A 4824-nucleotide genomic window follows, 5' to 3' on the forward strand; every position below is an offset into this window, starting at 1 on the left:
GGGGGGACACATCACCACAGTCACACAGGAATTCCGCCCACACCAAGTGGCTGCAGGGTCTGGCCCAGGCTGCCCTGCTTGACCTCCTCCCCAGCTGCCGCCTTGCTCCAGCCGCCTCTGGGGCATCGCTGACGCATCCCTCCCCGGGCTGTGTCTCCCATCTGTTAAACGAAGGCAATCCTGTCTCTCCCCAGGGCCTGGGTCAGTGTTGAGCTACCAGCTGCTGAGTGGTCAACTCCCACCACCTTCACGGCTTAAGAGTAATAGTTTCTATTATTACTCTCAGTCCTGTGGGTGGAGCGGGCTCGCCTGGGCCATTCTCTTGGTGTCCCTTTTGCAGCTGTGGTCAAACGGCAACCTGGACTGGAGTCCTCTGGCTGGTTGTCCAAGATGATGTCTTCCTTACAGGTCTGATGTCTCAGCTGGGATGTCCTTGAATTCTCCCTGTGGCCATTTCCTGTGGTTCCCTCCCAGCTAGGACAGTCTGTAGTCTGACTTCCTACATGGCAGTCAGTTTCAAGAAAACTACGTAGGCCGGGCAAGGTGGCGCACACCTGTAATTCCAGCATTCAGGAGGCTGAGGCAGGAGGATTGTTGCAAGTTTGAGGCCAGCCAAAACCGCATTGTGAGACCCTGTCTCAAAAAGACAAGAAAAAAACTTAGGGAGAAGCCAGACATGGTGGCACACATCTGTGGTCCCAGCACTATGGAGGCTGAAGCAGGAGAATCTCAAGTTTGTACCCATTCTAGACAATGACTTGGCAAGACCTTGTTTCAAAAAAAAAAAAAAAAAGATGGTGATATAGTGCAGAGGCCTTGGGTTTGATCCCTAGTACCACAGAAAGACAAAAGGAAGGAAAGGGAAGGGAGAAGGATTGGGAGAGAGACGAAACCCAGGTGGCACCTGTACACCTGCTCTAATCAAGGTTGGGCAGCTGCGGCGTTGCTGCCACCGTGTTAGTCAAAATGTCAGCGAGCCAGCCCAGGGGACAGGACAGCAGCAGGATGCCAGAAGGGCGGGCCATCAGAAACATGTTCATCCTCAGCCACCTGCCCGGCTCCTCCTGCACGCAGCCCTCAGATGCTGCACTTCCTGCTCTGCCCCGGCTCCCTTGACCTTTTTCTTTTTTTTTTTTTTTTTCCTTTTTCTACACCTTCTCTTGGGATGACCCTGATTTCACCCTTGGCATTTGTCACCAGCTGTGCTAACCACTCTCGACTGTCTCCAGCGCAGACCTTTCTCAGGAACTCTGGACCTGGGCTTCTCTGTCCAAAGGCCACCGCCAAGCCTGTCTTCCTTCTACCCTGGTCAGCTTCCTCCCCCTCCCCTCCCCTCCCCCCCTTATCCTCTTCCTCCTCCTCCTCTTCTGCAGTACTGGAGACTGCACCCAGGGCCTTCACACTGAGCTACGTCCCCAGCCCTTTTTAAAATCGTTGCTTTTGAGATAGGGTCTTGCTGAGTAGTTGAGGTTGGATTCAAACTTGCAGTCCTCCTGCCTCAGCCACCATTCCAGCTGCTCTTCAGTGAGTGCTCAGCCCATGAATTCACCTCTGGGTGAGCCCTGGGGACACAGCATGGACCTATAAGCATCCTGTCTTCAGGGTGTCTCAGTCTGCAAGGGAAGTCCCGGTAGAATCTGAAAGACCATGATGAGAGGTCAGAGGTCACAATCAGCACGAAGCCTGGGGCAGCCTGTGAGTCAAGGGAGGTTCTTGAAGGGGGCTGGTGTGGTGGGGACCCAGTGTCAGGCACATGGGCGTCTTCCTCAAGGGCCCCAGGGGCAGGAAGGTGGTACCAGCAGGACCACACAGCTGCGTGTGCCTGAAGCTGTGGACGAGTCAGGGAGGAGGTGCTGGTGACCTTGTGTCCTCTGGCTTCATGTCTACCCTGGGGCAGCTACAGGGGCTTCTTAGGTGGCAGTGCCCCGGCTCAGGACAGAGCCCTGGGCGAAGCCGGGACTTGGAGCACGGTGGGCACGTGGGAACTATTGAAGGCCTCAGATCAGCTCAGGGAGCAGCACATAGCCGGAGGAGAGCGGAGGACAGAACCTTGGGGAAGCGCCGCATTCACAGGGTGGAAGGAGGAGAAAGGACGGAGAAGCTGAGACACACAGCAGCCAGAGCGAGCAGGTACTTCGGAGGAAGCGGCCCACAGGGGCGGGAGGGAGCTGCCAGGGGCTCTGAACCTGTCACCGTGCGGAAGGCGGAGGCCCTGGAGAGAAGGTGCTGGGAGGGCAGCCTGGCGCATGCAAGGGCCCCTTCTGCAACGGTCCGGGGCCTCAGTGTCCCCAGGGCTGCTCTCTGTCCCCGCACTCCACTGATCGCTGACGCTGTGGCCCAGCGTTCTCCCTGCAGGGCCACTTCTTTGTCACCAAGGAGTGTCCTGCTTCCTTTGCAAAGGCCAGAGCGCCTGTTAGCCCAGTGCCACCCCAGGAGCTGTGGGGCCGTCCGCTTGCCCTTGGCCCCAGGGTCCTGCAGGGAGGGGACACTGTTGCCTGATAGCAGCGCATCCTCGGGAAACACCGAGGGTGCAGACCCCAGCGGCTCCTCTTGTTCACACCGCCGCCCTCCCTGCTGCCTACCCTGACCCAGATGCCTTCACCTGGCACAGGTGCTGTGGGGCAGGGTGTGGGGGAAGAGCCCAGGGCCAGGGGTCAGACAGCCCTCCATGCATACCCTGCCCGGCTCCACAACCTTGGGCTAGTTGCACAACCTCTTGGTGCCTCAGTTTCCTTGTCTGTAAAACAACAGTAGCTACCTTGCTAAGTGTCATGAGGATCGAGAGCAAGCTGAATAGTTCACTTTTTTTTTTTTTTTTTGAGACAGGGTCTCGCTATGCTGGCCTTGAGCTCACTATGTAGCCCAGGCTGGCCTCAAACTCACAGCAGTCCTCCTGCCTCAGCCTCCAGTGGCAGGATTACAGGCGTGTGTCATCATGCTTGGCTGAGCTAAATAGTTCATGCAAAATGCTGTGTTTGGTACCTAGTTAAAATACCAAATATTAGCTGTTATGGAGATAGTTGTAATTGTTGTGAGGTGAGGATTGAATGAAATGATGCATTTAAAAGCTTCTTGGCTTTTTGGCTAAGATCTTATAGTATCTGTTCTTATCACTTTAAAATGCTTGACACTGCCGGGCAGGTGTGGCGGCACACACCTGTAATCCCAGCACTCGGGAGGCTGAGGCAGGAGGATCAATGTGAGTTCGAGACCAGTCTGGGCTACAAAGTGAGCTCAAGGCCAGCCTGAACTGCATAGTGAGACCCTGACTCAAAAAAGACAAATAAATAAATAAATAAAATAAAATAAAATAAAATAAATGCTTGACATTGGGGCTAGGGATATAGCTCAGTGGCACAGCACCTGCCTGGCAAGCACAAGGTCTTGAGTTTAATTCCTAGTACCAAAACAAAAATAAATAGAAAAAATAATAAAATGCTTAACACACACACACACACACACACACACACACACAAATGCTTGACACAAAACCAGGTGTAGTGGCACACTCCTGTGATCCCAGCACTGAAGAGGCTGAAGGGCCGGGGATGTAGCTCAGCGGTACAGCACCTGCCTGGCAAGTGCAGAGTCCTGAGTTTGATTCCTCGTACCAAAAAAAAGAGGCTGAAGCAGGAGGATCTCTAAAAGTTCAAGGCCAGCCTGAGCTACATAACAAGACCCTGTCTCAAAAAACCAAAAATAAGTAAATAAATAAGATGTTTGAACCAAAAACAAAAAACAAAAACTATTGGGGGCTGGGGATTTAGCTCAGCGGCACAGCAACTGCCTGGCAAGTGCAAGGTCATGAGTTCAATTCCCCGAACCAGAAAAAAAAAAAAAAAAAGATGTTTGGCAAAACAAAATGCCAGAACATGGCATTTCATATAAACAGAAGCAAGTATTTAGCCAGGTGTGGTGGTGCACACCTGTAATCCCAGCACTGAGGAGGCTGAGGCAGGAGGATCATTGTGAGTTTGAGACTAGCCTGGGCTATAAAGTGAGCTCAAGGCCAGCCTGAACTGCATAGCGAGACCCTGTCTCAAAAAGAAAAAAAGAAAAAAAAAAGAAGCAAGTATTTGATTACTATTAGATGTCCATCAGCCAGGTGTGGTGAGGCATGCCTGTAATCCCAGCACTCAGGAAGCTGAGGCAGGAGGATCGCCATGAGTTTGAGGCCAGCCTGGGCTACATAGTGAGTTCAAAGCCAGTCTGAAAAAAAAAAAAAAAAAAATCACCATTTGGGCTGGGGATTTAGCTCAGTGGCACAGCGCCTGCCTGGCAAGCGCAAGGTCATGAGTTCAATTCCCGGTACCAGAAAAAACAAAACAAAACAAAAAAGCCAGTCTGAACTACATAGTGAGACCCTGTCTCAAAAAAATAACTGCCATACTACCCTGAACGCACCTGATCTTGTCAAAAAAAATAAAAGTCTATCAGATGCCTCTACCCCGATCCCCAGGAGATCTGAACCCCAAGCCCACGGCCCCTCCAGACCCCTCCCCTCCATCCTGGCACGTTTCCCTGCCACTTCTCGGGGCTTCCTGGGACCTCCTGTCTCGCAGCAGAACAAGGAACTTACAAAGCCAGATGAGCCCCGACTTAGGGTGCTTGGACAACTGAACGGTGTCTTCCACCACGTGATGTGCGGAGGCACGTTCAGTAAAACCACTCTCGGGTTGAATTCGGGTGGTTTCCCAGGCTACTGCTGCTCAGTCCGCTGCTCTCTGACAGCGACCCACAGCTCCTGGTCGCCCGTGGCTGGGAGAGCAAACCCCGCCCGGGACGGCGAGCCCTGTCGCCGAGGGCTGGTGTTGCCGGCCGTGT

The sequence above is a fragment of the Chinchilla lanigera genome, unplaced genomic scaffold (assembly GCF_000276665.1).
Source record: "Chinchilla lanigera isolate Chin_1 unplaced genomic scaffold, ChiLan1.0 scaffold00012, whole genome shotgun sequence".
In the NCBI taxonomy this organism is placed as follows: domain Eukaryota; kingdom Metazoa; phylum Chordata; class Mammalia; order Rodentia; family Chinchillidae; genus Chinchilla; species Chinchilla lanigera.